We start from the raw sequence: 19,422 nt of genomic DNA, 5'->3' as shown, positions 1-19,422 counted from the left end.
GATTTTTATATGAATTTCACTCCACACCACAGGGAGGGCATGCTGGACATCTGCGCACTTACAAACGCATGGCTCAAAGTTTGTATTGGAAGGGAATGAGGTCTGATGTTAAGCGTTTTATCGCTAAGTGCACCACTTGCCAGTAGATGAAATCATCCAATTTGTCACCAGCCGGGCTGCTACAACCTCTGCCCATTCCAGAATTGGTGTGGGAGGATGTATTGATGGACTTCGTCACAGGCTTACCACCTTCGGCAAGGAAGACAGCAGTTATGGTGGTGGTTGATAGGTTGACAAAATATGTCCATTTTTGTTCTCTCCCTTCTAATTTTACAAGCCATAAGGTAGCTGAGGTATTCACAGCAGAGATAATTAAATTACATTGTCTCCCACGCTCTATAGTCAGCGACCGAGACCCCCTCTTTCTTAGCTCTTTTTGGCGAGATCTCTTTAAGCTGCAGGGAACGACATTGTCCATGAGCACTTCCTACCACCCTCAAACTGATGGCCAAACGGAAGTTCTCAACCGCTGCCTCGAGATGTATTTGCGCAGCTTCGTTGCCGATGAGCCTAAACAGTGGGTGAAGCATCTTCCCTGGGCGGAATTTTGGTATAACACTGCTTACCACACAGTGACAGGAACCACTACTTTCCATGCTCTGTATGGTCGCCCTCCGCCGACACTGCTCCATTATCTACCCGATAGCTCAAGGAACTTAGCCGTTGATCAGGAACTACAGGAACGCGATCAGGTCCTCCATGGGCTCAAATCCAATCTGGTTCATGCGCAGGCTAGGATGAAGACTCAGGCTGATCGCAACCGCACTAATCAAGAATTTTTGGTGGGAGATTGGGTGTTTGTTCACCTACGCCCTTATCGTCAACAGTCGGTGGCCATTCGCACAAATCAGAGGCTCTCTCGTCGCTTTTTTGGTCCATTTCTGGTGTCGGAGCGTATTGGAAAGGTGGCGTATCGACTGGACCTTCTTCCCTCTTCCCAAATCCAAATCCACCCTGTGTTCCATGTTTCGCTCCTCAAGCCCTGTCTGGGTGATCCTACTTCTCAAACCCAAGCTCTTCCACCACTCACAGAGCCCACAGCAACCCCGGTTCCAGTGGCCATTTTACAGGTTTGACTTATAGGCCGTGGCAGCTCCACCGTTAAACAGGCCTTGGTACAGTGGCAGGGGCGTCCTCTGGAGGACGCTTCTTGGGTTGATCTCTTTGAGCTCCTCTGTGTATTCCCTGACATCAAACTTGAGGATAAGGTTGTATTTTCAACGGACGGTAATGATATGATGACACCTGGAACCCAGCTGGACACTATAGCTGAAGACATGGAAGGGAGTTCACGCCAAAGGGATGAGGCTCCACAACGCATGATCAGGGTCTGGAAACGTCCAGCATATTTGAGTGACTTTGTTTAAGGAGTAGTGCGTCGGGAATTCTGTTAAAGGGACTACAGTTGGCACTCAGGGATAGGAGAGGTAAATAAAGTTGTTCTCAGAGTTTAGGGGTATACGACAGCTTATAAATAATGTAATAGAGGAGTAAGAGATATGAATAGTAAAATCCCACTTTCCACTCATCTCTTCTTCTCTCTTTCTCTTTTCCATTCTCTTTCTTCTTCTTCTTCTATCTCAGTTTCTTTTCCGTCATCGCTCTTTTGTATCTGATCTATAACATTGGTCCGACCTGCCGGATCAATGGCGGAAGGCACGCGACTGAGATAACTTGATGAATCGATCAGGAAACTGGGGGCTACTTCGACAGAGCAAGGAGAACGACTAAATGCTCTGTACGAAGCGCTCAACACTCAGAGACAGACCATGGCTGATTTGGTGATTCAGATGGCAGCAATGGATGGTAAGCTCGAGCAGGTGTTGAGGATTGCCCCGCAAACATCAGAACAGTGCCCTGGAAACATTGAAGGTCAGCTTGGCATATTGGGTCCTCCACCGAACATTCCATCGGCACCCAATAATCCGATCCAAACAAGGACGATCCGATTGGAGTTTCCTCGCTTTGATGGAATCGATCCTGTGGGATGGATCTTCAAGGCAGAGAGGTTCTTTGATTTCCATGCCACCCCCATCGAGCAGCGCCTACTCGTCGCTTCCTTCCACATGGATGGATCTGCTCTCCAATGGTTTCAATGGATGCACCGGAACGACGAATTCACCACATGGGAAGCCTTCACCAGAGCATTAGAAATTCGTTTTGGCCCTTCAAAATTTGATGATTCTCAAGCCTCGTTGGCCAAATTGATGCAAGGTTCTACTGTCGCAGAGTATCAACATAGGTTTGAATCGTTAGCAAATCGGATCGACGACCTTCCAGCCACATTTTTTATTAGTTGTTTCATTTCAGGGCTTCGGCCAGAAATTAAAAAAGAGGTTATGGCCTTCAAACCGACCACCATGGTACACACCGTGAACCTGGTGCATCTTCAAGAGGCCAAATTAGCAGAGATGCGTAGGTCCAACGCCAAACCTCCTTACTCACAGGCCAAATCTGCATCGTCGACGATAGTTGTGCAATCCCCCATTCCTCTGTCTAAATTACCTCCAGCAACAAAACCACCCACAATGATACCCATCAAAAGGTTGACCCCTGTTGAGATGCAGCAAAGACGAGAACGGGGTCTATGTTACAACTGTGAGGAAAGGTTCACGCCCGACCATCGATGCAAGGCTAGGCAGCTATTCCTGCTGGAATACGATGAAGAAGGGACTCCATAAGTTGGATCGGAAGAAGCTTTGGCGCCCCTTGAGCCGGTGGAACCAACCCCGAACATTGCGATGGTAACGACGGAGTTATCGTACCACTCCATGACTGGTATGATCTCTCCAACTACTGTCAGGTTTACTGGTTACATTCTTGGCAATCCTATACAAGTGTTAGTTGATGGGGGAAGTACACACAATTTTGTACACAGCAGGGTGGCTTAGTACATGGGACTCACTGTAGAGGCAACACCCCACATTACTGTTATGGTGGGGGATGGGAATCGGCTGACCTGTGAAGGCCTTATTAAGTAGTTTCCTCTGAGGATACAAAGTTATACTGCATCTGTGGATGCTTATGTGCTCCCTCTCTTTGGGGCAGATTTAATTTTGGGAGTACAGTGGTTGGTTCAGTTAGGCCCTGTAGTGTTTGATTATGGCCAATTAACAATTGAATTTCAAACTGAGGGAACCACAGTTATATTGGTGGGTGATCCTCGACAGGTCCCAGCCCAACTCCAGTATCATACCCGCTGTCGCCTTATGGAAACCCAGGCCTGTGCAGCTATATTCAAACTTGAACTGCAGCCTATAACAATGCAGCCACCCATCTGTAATCAGGCTGAATTGCAAAGGCTGTTGGAAACTTATTCCACAGTCTTCGAGGAACCTCTACACCTACCTCCAGAAAGAGATCAAGACCATGCCATTCATTTGCTGCCAGGGGCCCAGCCCGTAAATGTTCGTCCATATCTGTACCCCCACTTCCAAAAGGGGGAGATTGAGAATCAAGTGGTAGCGATGCTATCTACGGGTGTCATACGCCCTAGTACCAGCCCATTTTCTTCCCCGGTCCTTTTGGTAAAGAAAAAAGATGGAACGTGGCGATTTTGTGTGGACTATCGGGCCTTGAATGCCATCACGATCAGGGACCGTTTTCCCATACCTACCATAGATGAGCTATTTGATGAACTCCACGGGGCATGTTATTTTTCCAAATTGGATTTGAGGTCTGGGTATCACCAAATACGTGTCCTATACGAAGATATTCATAAGACCGCATTCCGGACCCATGAGGGGCATTATGAGTTTTTGGTGATGCCCTTTGGGCTTACCAACGCCCCATCTACATTTCAGTCCATGATGAATTCTATCTTCCATCCATTCCTACGGAAAGTTGTTTTGGTGTTTTTTGATGATTTACTTGTGTACAGCCCAACATGGCAAGCCGATATGCAGCCTCTTGACTTGGTACTACGATCACTCCAGGCCCACTCCTTATTTGCAAAAAGATCCAAATGTGCATTTGGGCAGGAAACCAATGACTACTTGGGCCATGTGGTTTCAGCCCAAGGGCTGGCAGGGGACCCACATAAAATTGCAGCAATCATCTCCTGGCCCATTCCCCGCAACATTAGAGAATTTGGTGGATTCTTGGGTTTTACTGGATGTTATAGGAGATTCATTAAATGTTATGCGCACTATGTTGCACCACTGACCGAATTGCTCAAGAAAGGAGCCTATCAATGGAATGAGGCAACCCAACAAGCTCTCTCTGCGCTACAAGCTGTGATGACCAAGGCACCAGTGCTCGCCTTAATTGATTTCTCCTTGCCTTTTACTATTGAAACGGACGCCTTCGGGGTGGGAATAGGAGCTGTGTTATCTCAAGAAGGGCACCCCATCGCCTATTTCAGCAAGAAGTTATCTTAAAAAATGCAGACTTCTTCCACTTATGTTCGTGAGATGTTTGCTATTACCCAAGCAGTAGCTCGATGGCGGCAATATCTTTTGGGCCACAAATTCCTCATCAAAACGGATCAAAAGAGCTTGCGTGAGCTCACGAACCAGGTCATTCAGACCCCGGAGCAACAACAGTGGCTTGCAAAATTGTTGGGCTATGCCTTTGAGATAGTTTATAAGCCAGGCCATGAGAACAGGGCCGCTGATTCTCTGTCGCGCATGCCCGAAGCTGACCCATCTTTACTCTCTTTCTCAGCTCCCACTTTTGAATTTCTGCAAGAATTACAATCGGGAGTGGCTGCCTCACCCGAGCGTCAGCAAATCCGTGAAGGATTAGAGGCAACTCAGTGGTTATTTCAGGGGTATAGTTTTCAAAATGGGCTCATATTTTATCAACATCGCCTGGTCATTCCGTCTGATTCCAGCTTGCGTGGGCGATTTTTATATGAATTTCCCTCCACACCACAGGGTGGGCATGCTGGACATCTGCGCACTTACAAACGCATGGCTCAAAGTTTGTATTGGAAGGGAATGAGGTCTGATGTTAAGCGTTTTGTCGCTAAGTGCACCACTTGCCAGTAGATGAAATCATCCAATTTGTCACCAGCCGGGCTGCTACAACCTCTGCCCATTCCAGAATTGGTGTGGGAGGATGTATCGATGGACTTCGTCACAGGCTTACCACCTTCGGCAAGGAAGACAGCAGTTATGGTGGTGGTTGATAGGTTGACAAAATATGTCCATTTTTGTTCTCTCCCTTCTAATTTTACAAGCCATAAGGTAGCTGAGGTATTCACAGCAGAGATAATTAAATTACATTGTCTCCCACGCTCTATAGTCAGCGACCGAGACCCCCTCTTTCTTAGCTCTTTTTGGCGAGATCTCTTTAAGCTGCAGGGAACGACATTGTCCATGAGCACTTCCTACCACCCTCAAACTGATGGCCAAACGGAAGTTCTCAACCGTTGCCTCGAGATGTATTTGCGTAGCATCGTTGCCGATGAGCCTAAACAGTGGGTGAAGCATCTTCCTTGGGCGGAATTTTGGTACAACACTGCTTACCACACAGCGACAGGAACCACTCCTTTCCATGCTCTGTATGGTCGCCCTCCTCCGACACTGCTCCGTTATCTACTCGACAGCTCAAGGAACTTAGCCGTTGATCAGGAACTACAGGCACACGATTAGGTCCTCCATGGCCTCAAATCCAATCTGGTTCGTGCGCAGGCTAGGATGAAGAGTCAGGCTGATCGCCACCGCACTGATCGAGAATTTTCGGTGGGAGATTGGGTGTTTGTTCGCCTACGCCCTTACCATCAACAGTTGGTGGCCATTCACACAAATCAGAAGCTCTCTCGTCATTTTTTTGGTCCATTTCATATGTTGGAGCGTATTGGAAAGGTGGCGTATCGACTGGACCTTCCTCCCTCTTCCCAAATCCACCTTGTGTTCCGTGTTTCGCTCCTCAAGCCCTGTCTGGGTGATCCTACTTCTCAAACCCAAGCTCTTCCACCACTCACAGAGCCCACAGCAAGCTCGGTTCCTATGGCCATTTTACAGGTTCGACTTATAAGCCGTGGCAGCTCCACCGTTAAATAGGCCTTGGTACAGTGGCAGGGGCGTCCTCTGGAGGACGCTTCTTGGGCCGATCTCTCTGAGCTCCTCCGTGTATTCCCTGACATCAACCTTGTCCTATTTCCAGCGGACGGTAATGATATGATGATACCTGGAACCCAGCTGGACACTATAGCTGAAGACGTGGAAGGGAGTTCACGCCAAAGGGATGAGGCTCCACAACGCATGATCAGGGTCAGGAAACGTCCAGCATATTTGAGTGACTTTGTTTAAGGAGTAGTGCGTCAGGAATTCTGTTAGAGGGACTACAGTTGGCACTCAGGGATAGGAGAGGTAAATAGAGTTGTTCTCAGAGTTTAGGGGTATACGACAGCTTATAAATAATGTAATAGAGGAGTAAGAGATATGAATAATAAAATCTCACTTTCCACTCATCTCTTCTTCTCTCTTGCTCTTTTCCTTTCTCTTTCTTCTTCTTCTATCTCAGTTTCTCTTCCGTCATCGCTCTTCTGTATCTGATCCATAACATAATCGTTTATGTTTCGACTGCAGGTGATGGTCACCGAAGATGGAGTTGCCGCAGATGATTGTCACCGGAGCTGGAGTTAGCGCAGGTGATGGCTGTCTAACATCGCAATGCCCCAATTCTCCAACGGTACGAAGAGGGAAGAAGATGGAATGAGAGGTTTTTATTTAAATAATTAAGGGGGTTTAAATGGACATTTCAACTTTGGGTGCTAATTGTGCTTAATGTCTGGGAGAAAGTTGATATTTTGACAATTTTTGGGGTGTCTATGATATTTGATATACTTACGGGTGCCTATGAAATTTTCCCTATATTATATAATATATACTATATATATAAAAGTTTTCTTTTTATATCATATATTATAGAGCAAATTACTCAGACCTCCCCTGACCTTTCTGACAATTCAGGGAACTTCTCTGTGTTTCTAACAAATACTCAGACCTCCCCTGCTTTTCTAACTTGGTTTCACTTAGCTCATGTTCGTTAGTATTTTAACGCCAGGTATTAGATAAATTTGAAAAACCAGAAACCTGATAATTATACCTATTTTCCCTTTAGGGTATTAACCCTAGTACCCTTACACCCTTTCCCTTTCTTCTTCTTCCTCCTGCAAATCCACCTGCTCCCACCCCTCTACAACCCCATCCACACATAAGAAGGATCCAACAACCAAAAAAGAAAGCAGGCCTCAAACATGATGAATAGTAATCACCTGAAGGAAAGAATGAATTAATTGTTAACAGAACCCATAAAATAAATTTAAGCTTCTATACTAACCCTTGTTGAACAGAAAAGATGATCCGACTCCAAATGAGAAAGAAAGTCCCATTACCATAAAAAGAGGCCTGAAGTCCTACATCAAGAAAAACAAAGAGAGCAAAAGGAAAATGGAGAAAGAAGAGATGAAAACGCAGAAGATCTTATGGGAGAGAGATTCGCATCCAGATCCTACAACGCAACAATCATGGTTTCCCGTTTTAGTTTCCGTTTATGTTTCATTTCTCATCCTCTAAGAACCCTAATCGACTCCAATCACACATCTGCTCGTTTCTGCTCTCACTAGGTTTTAGTTTTTTCATACCTTGATTTCTTTCTTTTTTTTTGTACTTTTTTTGTATCTTCTCATTTTGTTTTTCTAAAGAGAAAGAAAGAAAGTCTCTCTTCTACAACCGGGAAATCAAGCCCCTTGAAAAACATACTGGTTAGAATGCTTTTGTTTGCCGTTGCTATTCTCCTTCTTCAACTTGCTTACGTTGTCAGGGCTACCTGTGGTTCTTGCAATTCCGGCGATTTTTTTTCGTCTTCGTTCCTGAAAATCTCAATATCGCCAGTGGGATCTTACGAATCGACGCCTCCGCTGTTGTTGTCGATACCATCGGATCTTCTTCCAGCTCTATTCTTCGCGATCTCTGGACCAGCAAAGAGTGGTGCAAGGGCATCGATTACTATTCTTCTGTGTTTCAAGATCTGATCGGTAAAGGCTACCTCTCACCCAATTCTAAAGCTTTATGCATCGAAACCCCAATCGGACAAGACGTATTCTCTCTGAAGGAGATCGGTGTTCACGATGTCGTCGGAATTTCCAAGAAAAAGTCTCCTCCGCTGGTGGTTTCCAATTTGGTGCTTCGTCCGCCATTCCACGATAATACTTTCGATTACAGAGGGGTGGGAGCAGGTGGGTTTGCAGGAAGAAGAAGAAGAAAGAGAAAGGGTGCGTTGGCCTTTATAAGTAAAGGCATTTTGGTCACAACAGGTATTTTATTAATGCCATTAACGAACTAGGGGCTAAGTGAAACAAAGATTGAAAAGCAGGGGAGGTTCCCTAAATTGTCAGAAAGATCAGGGGATGTCTGAGTAATTTTCTCTATATTATATTATATTATTTATTATGTTACATTATTCATAATATTATATATAGTGTTTATTGATATAATATATATAATATGTTACATATAAAAGCCTCCATTTATATTATATTATATATAACAAGCCTTCCTTCTTATTATATTATATACTATAATATAAGAAGAAATGTTATATATTATATAATACATACTATACTATTATAATATATTATATATATAATATAATAAATTATGAATAATAATGTTATGAATATATTGTTTTGATGGATGAGACAATGGAAGGGATTAATGCGAAGCTGGAGTTATGGAGATCAAACTTGGAATCAAGAGGTTTTAAGTTAAGTAGAACAAAGACAAAATATAATCAAAAGGCATTAAGATTGCTAGCCATGCTTTTGAAATTTCTCATTTACTTTTTGCGGATGATGCAATGACTGGATGGTGTTGTTCATCAACAATAGTATATCTTCTACATGGTTCTTTATCATGGTAAACGACTGTCAATGCGGCCATTTTTTGGGCACCAGAGGAATTCGTCAAGGCGCAGGTCTCATTGGTTCCAGACCAGCTTAAACTCCTCTAGAAAAAAAAAAATAATAATAAAAAAATGAAAGTAGAAGACGGACAAATTCTTCAAAACTAACAAAATTCTAGAAAACTTGTGAGAAGCTTGCTATATTTGACTCTATCTAGACCTTTCAATTTTTTGACGTGTTTCTATTGAAGATATTCTGAAAATCAAATATATTCTTGACCTATTTTCTGATTTATCTAGTTAACATATCAATCTTATCAAGAGTGATGTTTTCTTTAGCCGCAATGATCTACTTAGGCACTAATCTTTTTATTCCAAGATCTAAATTTGTAGGATTAGAACAAATCGTTAACCGCATCCAGGGCCGCCTTTCTTGTTGGAAAGACAACATGCTCTCTTATGTTGGACGTAAGTGTCGGATCAAGCGTTTGTCAATCCCCCAAAAGACGCCTTGTGAGGAAAGGTGCAACTTTATTTTCTTATTGCACACCAACCAGCGTGCATCGCTCTGCGTCCGAGCCTGGATTTGGGCGGGCGTTGGATTCCCCAATAATCCCCCCAACGCACGCTCAGGGACCACTCACAAGTACAGTCTGCTTCGCAGTATGTCGGGCGCGGGGAGATTCGAACTCGCGACCACCTGCTCTGATACCAATTGTTGGATCAAGCGCTTGTCAATCCCCCAAAAGACGCATTGTGAGGGAAGGTGCAATTTTATTTCCTTATTGCACACCAGTCAGCGTGTATCGCTCCGCTTCTGAGCCGGGATCTGGGCGGGCGTTGGATTCCCCAACAGTAAGATCTTACCTCAATATGTTCTAGTTGCTATTCCTACTTATCTTATGTCTTGCTTTGTTTTTTGTGCTAAAATTTGTCGAAATATTGATTTTATCTTTTTGCGCTTTTGAAATGGTGATAAGAAGGGATCTAAGAAACTTCGCTTAATTTCTTGGAACACTGTTTGTTCTCCCAACAATTTGCATGGCTTGGGCTTGAGAGATTTTGTTACTCAAAATAAAGCTCTTTTGTTAAAGTTATGATGAAAACTGTTAAATGATGAGTCATCACTTTGGGCCAAATCCTTCTGTGCCCCAGCCACTCGATCCATCTTTTATTGAATGGCTTTTTAATCCACTTCCCCCAACCACCTCAATCAATACTATTACTTCCGTGCCGGATCTGGATGAAATTAAGGATGTTGTTTTCAACATAGGTGCTTTCAAAGCACCTGGTTTTGATGGTTTATCCGCTGGTTTTTACCATTCCTGTTGGGATTCCATCTCGCAGGACGTTTTACATTTTGTTCGGATGTTCTTCATGGAGGACCTACTACCTTGTGGTGTTAACCACACTTTACTCACCCTAATCCCTAAACACAACACTGCATGTAAGGTGGAAGATTACAGACCCATCAGTTTGTGTAATGTTTCATATAAAATTTTAACTAAAATCCTGGCCAACCGGCTTAAGCCAATTCTCCCCCTCTTTATTTCCCCCACCCAATCGGCTTTTGTGAAAGGCCGTCAAATTTCTGACAATATAATCATTACACATGAAATTTTCTAGTACCTGAAAAAGAAAAAAAAAAGAAGGAAAAACAGGTTTTTTGACCCTGAAACTAGATATGTCTAAAGCTTATGACCGGGTGGAATGGAGTTTTCTTTTGAAACTCTTTCAATACCTTGGGTTTCCAAAAAAGTGGATAAACCTCATCTCTACCTTGCTTAGTTTTTCCTTCTCAATTAACTTCAAGGCAGCTCCTTTGATTTCTTCCAACCTACTAGGGGACTCCGGCAGGGTTGTCCACTAAGTCCATATCTCTTATTACTGACCATGGAATGTCTCTCTCGATTGTTACACACCTATCGGAACCTAAAGCTTTTCAAGGGAGTAAAAATCTCTCGCAATGCACCTGAAATTACCCACTTGTTCTTTGCCGATAACACACTTCTTTTCTGCCGTGCTACTTTAGAGGATGTTCACACTCTAAAGGCCATTTTATGCCTCTTTGAGTCCCTCTCTAGTCAACAACTCAATCATTCCAAAAGTGGCATTTTTTCCAGTTCAAATACACCTCAACATCTGAGACGTGACATTTGTCAGTTTCTTAAAATTGGTGATATGCGGCCTGATTCCAAATACCTTGGCACCCCTCTATTCCCCTGCCGATCTAAGTCCAAAAGTCTTGCACCCATCCTCCATCGTATTAAAGGGAAATTGTCAGATTGGAGGTGCAACCTTCTTTCTCAGGCAGGCAGATTAACACTCATCAAATCGGTCCTTCACTCCATTCCCACTTACCAAATGTCATGTTTCCTCTTTCCCAAATCTGTTTGCTCCCAACTTGACTCCCTCAGTTCTGCCTTTTGGAATGGTAAACCTGTGGGTACTAAAACTCCACCCATGATATCTTGGAGTTCGATTTGTCAACATAAAAAATCTAGAGGCCTTGGGGCTCGATCACATTGGGATCACAATAGAGCTCTCATTTTGAAGTTAACTTGGCGCTTGGTTTCTGAACCACATTCCTTATGGGCCACCATCCTCAAAGCAAAATACTTCCACACTCTTCTCTTCTAAATCCACTTGCTAATTTTAGAAGAGGATCCTAGACTTGGAATAGTATTTTACAGGTGCTACCTCTGTTTAGGAAATTGGTCCGCTGGCACGTGGGGGATGGTTCCTGTATCCATCTTTGGAACGACCCTTGGATCCCCTCTGCCACCTTTACATCCCTAAATCAATTTATGCAGCCCATACTACTTTATCATACCGTCTCGGATTTAATATCTCACCGATCTTGGAATATTCCTCTTATTTCTTCTATTTTTCTGCAGCAAATCTGTGACTCAATTTAAAAAATTCCTATTTCTTCTCATCCCCATGCGGATCATCTATTTTCTCCCATTTCTAAAACCGGGAAGTTAACCACTAAACGAGTTGCAATCTTTCTTACCCAAACCAATCATGGTTCTCCCATTCAGGGTCAACCTCATCCCACTTGGGCTATGATTTGGAAACTTAAACTCCCCCCCAAGTTTCAGATTTTCCTTTGGAGAACCCTCCATGATGGTCTCCCTACCAAGTCCAAGTTATTTTGGCATGCCCTAGACAGCAATTTATGTGCTTTGTGTCAGGAAGAAACTGAAACCCCTTGGCATCTTTTCCTCTCTTGTGGTTTCTCTAAACGAATATGGGCGGCTGGTCCTCTTGGAATCCGAACTAAACATGTTACTAGACTCTCTTTAATTGATGGGTTCTCGAGTCTTTTAAATGAGATTGGAGGGAGTAAGGACACACAAAACAGAATTTTAAGTATTATTGGTATTACCCTTTACTTCATTTGGATTCACAGGAATCAAGTTCTGTTTTCCAAAAAACCTATCAACCCCCATCTAATTTTATCTAATATCCATCGCTGGGTAGCGGATTTAAACCTTTATGTGACTGATGAGGGACATATATCCCTCAGTCCTCCTGACACAGCTCAGCCTCAGCCCTTACCTCTCTCCTATTACTTGGACTTAGACACCACGGGTTCATGTCTTATTTTATCTGATGGCAGTTTTTGTCACTCGTCCTCATGTGGTAGTTGGGATTTTTTAATTATTTATAACAATACAATTCTGGCATCGGCAGTGGACTGTGGGTATGTAGGCACAACACAAGAGACGGAGTTGCGAGGCGTCCAAGCAGGGATCGAAAGGTCACTTTCATTGGGCTGCCAAAAAGTAACTATCTGGACAGATTCACAGCAAATTCAGGATTGGCTTACTGCTAAAGAACTTTTCCCTTGGCCTTGGGAATATTTTTCACTTTTGTTTGATATCTCCCAATCCCTCTCTTCCTTTTGGTCTGTAAATATTTTAAAACAACCTAGATCACTGATACAGCCTGTGGATAACTTAGCTAGACATGCTAGGATTACTCAGTTCTCAACTGACTGCTTGGATACTCTTGTTAATATTATGTTTAATTAAATTTCCTTTTCTTCACCAAAAAAAAAAAAATCCATCTTTGACCCAAAAAAAAGAAAAAAAAAATTGCCAAAAAGGGTTCTTGGACTTGAAATAATGTTGCAACCATTATCCCTCTCCTTAAACGCATGGTATCTTGAAAAATTGGATCTGGTCAAAACACCATTTTTTTAATGATCCTTGGCTTCCCACTCCTATTATGAATTCTTTCCCACAACTTTAACTCAACCATGACCCTTTGGCCAAGATTAGTGCCTTTATTTCTTCCAACTCTAGTAATATAAATACATTATCTCGAATCCCCCGTTTGTGAAATATTAAAATTCTCATTTCCCAATCTTTGGATAGTTGGTGGTGTAATCTTTCTAGCTCTGGTCATTTCACCATCAAGCTAGCAACTAAATTCATTTTTAAAGAAAGATGCTCTCCACAACCTAACTCTAATAGTTTGTTTCTTTTCAACTCTGTCCTTCAAATGGTGGAGATTTTTTTTGGAAACTCATGATTCACCCCAAATTCAAATTATAGCTATGGAGAATGATTCAAAAAGGTCTCCCTGTTCGGGCCATTTTGGGGAAATGGATTGATTTGGATACTTGTTGCCCCCTTTGCAAAACTAATCAAGAAACAATTTGGCATATCATATTTTCTTGTGACTTTTCTAAAAGAATTTGGATTGCAGGTACTTTGGGGTTGAGAATTGATCTTTTATCTTATTATTCTCTTGAACCTCTTTTTACTAATCTATTTAATTCTTTGTCCTCTTCCAAACTATTTTGTGAATGGAATTTCAATGTGATCTCCATCACATCTTATTTTATATGGAAGCACAGGAATCACGTTGGTATTTCGAATATTTATCCTAATCCGAAGATGATATTGGACAATATCAACAGATGGATTGTTGACATGAGACTATCCCCACTCAGTAATGAGGATGATCCCATTTAATCAATCATAGTGGTATATCTAGTCTCTCTTGTTCAGATCTTGAAGTTTTTTCCTTTACACATCCTATTTTGATTTGTGCAGGACACTCTAACAGCTCTTTAACCACTTCCGGATGGACTTATGGTCTTTTATTTCAAAGTTTATTTGGTTTTTTTTTTAATTGAATGGGGTAATATTTTGACAAAATTCCATGGAGGCCGCAGCTAGAGGCCTTCTTAAGGGTTTAAAAATTGCTTTTAACTTAGGATGGAATAATATTCATACTTGGAATACTTCACATGCTTTGTAAGAAATGATTATCGAACGACCTACACATCCCCGGCCTTGGAAATCCATTCATATTTTCTCACAACTTGTTCATTCATTCATACCAATATTTTTGTAAGGAAGTGGATAATAGAATTTAGGGAAAATTACTTATACACCCCATGTACTATGGCCTGATTGCTCAATACCCCCATTTTTCAAAAACTTACTTGAACCCCCTGCATATTACGATTTCTTACAAGTAGGCATTGTCCATTAGTCAGTCACCGTTTTAGTGATGATGTCATGGGTTAAATTTTTTGTAAATGTCTAAGCTATACTTTATGGGTAGTGAAGTGACCCATTTACCCTTTAGCCATAGTAAATGCCTAATTCATCGTTGAGAAGCCCTCCACCCTCCACTCTCCACTCTACTGGAGTTGCTGTGGCGAGTTGTAGTCGTCGAAAAAGACGAAGGAACCCTTGAATGGAACAAGCTGTCAACTCTTGTGATCATACCGTCGACCATTAAAAAAACCCCAACACTTCCCACAAACCCTTGCTAAAACCCCTCTCTCCTATCTGAAACCCTAACCTGGAACCTCCACCGTAAGCATTACCGCCACCCACCACTAACCACCACCCAACAATAGAAATCAGCAAGTGCCCCAACTCCCGCTAGCACCTGCGACCCCCCTTACCTCTCCCTTACCACCGGCGACTAGTGTGTAACAACCACACTCCAATCCGGCGTTGATAGGAAGAATCTCCCAAATTCAATTGAAGCTTAAGTGATTCTTGGGTCCATTTGCATCGTGAAGGTAAGTTTTCGTTCCCCTTTGAATGGATAGATTTTGTAATACCAAAAATATAACCTCTCAATGAGATCATGCCATGTCACCAAAGAGCAAGGATCTGAGATCTAGTGGATCACACCCAAGATCCACATCCATGAAGAAAACACCAGGCACAACCTCTGGGGCCACGTAACCCTCCATTCCCGAATGGAAGCTACTAAAGAGGAAATCGAGACAAAAGGAAAGAGAGGATCTCGCTCTTAAAGAGATCTGACTCAAGATATTCTCAAAGAATAGAAACTACCATTGGGATTCTCATAAGAACCGCCTATCATCCAAATAAACACTATATATACTCAAGTATAGCCCTTTACAAACCATCTTCACTATTCTCAATTGTTGCTAAGAGATATCTGACTTAGGCATTGGACAGTCCCCCGCTAGTGAAAACCGGCTCTCTGGTATCCATCTTATTCTCTTGTGCAGGTCCGAGCTCAAGAGGACTCTTGGTGGAGATTTCTTGACTCAACAGTTTGGCGCCATCTGTGGGAATCAATCATCGAACATCTGACCCACTTAAAAACTTTGTCGGAATGATGGCGAGACCAACCCATGCTACTCACAACACGAGGAGGAATTCACCACCACCGAAAACCTGCCGCAGAGGAAAAAGAAGGGGTCGGACAGGAAAATCTCAACCTCCCCAGGAGAAAACGCCCGACACACATTCTCGTCTTCATCAGGAGAGCGCTCCATTGCCAGCAGCACCGTTGAAAACGATGCCTTAAGACCCAACTGGAGAAGATAGGCCACTTGAGGAATAGCTACCGCCTCTGCCGTCGACACCCTAGCTCCAGGACCCCAACGCACTGGTCACGAATGCCCAATTCAAAGACCTACAACTCCAGATGTTAAAAACCAACGAACTAGTCAAGGGACTTGCCTGACAGTAGGTGACAGCGACATTGCCTCCACCACCGAACTGGGTACCACCACCTAGAGCACAAGCCTGGCCGAAAAAGACAAACCAGGACCGGTCACGATGGCGGTCCATGCTCGAAAGAGCGGAAAGTCATATGGGAACATCCCACCCACGTCAGCATGAATTACTCGCTGTTCCCAGAGTAGAGACTGGATGCTCTCCCGGAAAGACCCGAGGAAGGCTGCACGATCGCGGAAAACCTATTCGGATCTCCTATGGAAGGACTAGAGCTTACCATAGTGAAAGGAGCACCAACCAGTCCAGGAGTCACACTTGTCAGTCGGTATGAAGCGAGATGCAAGCAACCAAAAAGCATCTGCGAACAATCAAAAGGAGGGACGAAACGAACTGAACCCGTCGGACCGTTGAAGGATTCCCTCCTAGGCCGAGTGGAGTTCAGAGGCGAGACTCGAGCAAGTCTTCGAACACACAGACCAGGGGCAGGGGACACGCCCGACCTGTACTCACCCAACAGCCCATAGAGCAACAGGGGACGAAACGTGAACTCACGAACCATTTCGAAAAGAAAGTCAAGGAGATCGATGAAAAGCTCAAAAGCCTAGACCTTGGGTCCACTGCAAAGGCAACGCTCATTTCGAGAGGCGACCCCTACTCCGTGGTAATCATGAACACAGAACTCCCCCAGGCTTTAAACCTCCAAGCTTCGACAGGTACGGTGGCAAGTCGGACCCACACGATCACATCACTTACAGCAACACCATGGTGATGATGTACGGAGGATCAAAGGCGATAATCTACCAAGAATTCCCTAGCTCTCTAAAGGGGGCAGCAATGGCCTGGTTCTCCAAACTTAAACCAGGATCGATCAATACTCTGGCAAAATTGTATGCCACCTTCATCGCCAGGTTTTAGAGTAGCATCAAACAAAGGAAAACAACAACCAACTTGCTCGCGATAAAACAATGAAGTGATGAATCCATTCGAGAATACCTCACAAGATTCGTGCAAGAGTCGCACGATATCAAGGATCTGGACGAAGCCATGGCTTACAATGCCTTGTACGGAAAGAAAAGATCCTCCCACAACCGAGATGACCGGAGGGAAAAATATAAACAGTTCACAGCAGAACGCCATATAGACCAAGACCCTAGCCCAAAATATACTCCCCTGAACACCACCAGGACCAACATTCTCATGCAAATACATGACCAGGGACTCCTTCGGCCTCCTAGGCTGATGATCTCACAGCCTGAAGATTGAAACCAAAAGAAGTATTACTAATATCATAGGGATACTAGGCACGACATTGAAAATTGCCGCCAACTCAAGAGAGAAATCGAGGACCTGATAGAGATCGGGCGGCTATGCCGTTACGTAAAAGGCGAAGGAGACAGAAGGAACAACAGAGGAGAAGGCCCAAGGGGAGACTAGGCCCTTCAACTTTGTTAGCAATACTAAATTTTAGCTATTATTTTTTATAATAAAGACAAATAAAGCTAAGGACACACTTGGCTAACCCTTTAACTCCACTGTCAGAAACATAAATCCAAACTGAATATTATGATCAACCTACTATATGACTCCATGCATCAATTATCACCAAACATTACATGGTGGAGGAAACATGCCCAAACTTTCACAGAAGCAAAGCAAAACATTGCTCCTATGAAAAAGAAACATATACGATAATTCTGCACACTATTATGCCATGCATCAACAATAAGTAAAGAAAATTTTATTTTGACAGGGAGAGCATTCTGACAGAAATGCATACAGATATTCTGCACATGTATCAGCAAATTAAATAGAATTTCCAAAGAGGAAGACACATAATACAAGAATAGAATACTTCAAATTTGAATTAAAGGCCATCTTTGCTCCCCAAAGTCAAATCTCACAATTTCCTAAAATTCTTCAGAATGGCATGCCAAGTTATCAAATCAGTAAACACCCAATCTGAGCACAGAATTTCTGAAACCTTCTATCTGGCCCCACATTCAAATTCCACAATTTTCTTTCTGCAAAAAAATAATCAAGATGCATTGTAAAATTTTTAAGAAGTCCTCCACTTCATAAATGAAGAGTTATGGGTTAGTGCCCTATTCAACAACTTGTAACAACCTTGTAAGATAGTTCTGTAGTGCCGATGAAAAGTAGACAACAATCGATTTGAGTGAATAGCCATCGTGGCTTTGAACAGATTCAAAAGACGCAGAGATCATCTTCAATCCAAAATTGATTTATACCCATTTGAATCAAAACAAATACATAAGAGAGAGAGAGAGACCTAAGTGAGCGTTGTCGTCCTCTGAACAGCCTCTTCTTGTGCAATGACTCCTTCCATTGCTGATGTTAGGGTTTGTAGAGAGAATGAAAATGAAGGGAGAAAAGGGATTTCAATGAAGGGGACCCTGACTCGCATAAAAGTGAGTAAACACAATGAAGCCATGAAAGACATTCATGTATTCAAAGTCCAAACTGAAGGGGATAGCTAGGGATCATGATTCATAGATCTGAACACATCAAAAGGGATTGGGATCATGGTTTATGAGCAAAGAAAAGAAAATTCCAAGGTGTTTATAAGGAACTCACCTACACTGAAGGTTGGAGTCTTGTATTTGCAAGCCACACAGTGAAATCTGCAACCACACAGTGAAATCAGTTGTAGAGTGGCGATCAAACTCAAAGAAAGAAAGAATGGCCGAGAAAAATGAAACAACTAAAACAAAATTGAAAAGAACTGGAGGTGGGTAAGATCGTTAGTAAGAGGGAGAGAGGTGAAAGGTCATGAAAGAGAGGGGGAGCCATGGGGGAGAGAGAGAGAGAGAGAGAAATGGATGGGAGAGGGGATCAGGAAGGAAAGAGACAGAGTGACGGTCTGACGGAGCGACCTACCTTCTCGGATAGGTTGCGTACGAGGGTAAGTTAGAAGAGTCTAAGAGAAACGGAGTGAAGGTGTGGTCTTTTTTGTATGGGGATGCGTCTGTCCACTCGGGAAAAAGAGTTTGTGAAATATAGAGTACGTACTTTTATAAGATACATACATACATACATATATATATATATATATATATATATATATATATATATATATAGAGAGAGAGAGAGAGAGAGAGAGAGAGAGAACACCAATGGTAAAGCCGCTGAACATCTCCACCTACTTAAGGTTATTCAAGGCATCCTTGTAACTGTCCTTGCAGTCCTTTAGTGAAAGTAGACATTGAATAGGAAAGGTAGAAGAAAAGATTGAAGGGGAGAAAGGGAAAAATGAAAAGCAGATGCAAAGAACCCAAGAAAGAAATTAAACATTATTTGTCATAAAAAAATCAAGTATAATTGCTTTGTAATGGTCATTTCTGATGTTCTACTACAGAATTTTAAAGCAAAATAGCAAATAGATAGGAAGGTAAAGAAAAGGAAGCACTAAATTAACCACCTTCGGTTGGGCTTTGAACTTGAGTCCTTTTTGGTGAAAGAATCTTTAATCCTTCACCTCTAAGTTAGAAGTATGCATTATTGGCATGCATTCATCTCA

This window comes from Telopea speciosissima, chromosome 5 (genome assembly GCF_018873765.1).
Source record: "Telopea speciosissima isolate NSW1024214 ecotype Mountain lineage chromosome 5, Tspe_v1, whole genome shotgun sequence".
Lineage (NCBI taxonomy): Eukaryota > Viridiplantae > Streptophyta > Magnoliopsida > Proteales > Proteaceae > Telopea > Telopea speciosissima.
Note: the sequence above shows the minus strand (reverse complement) of the source record.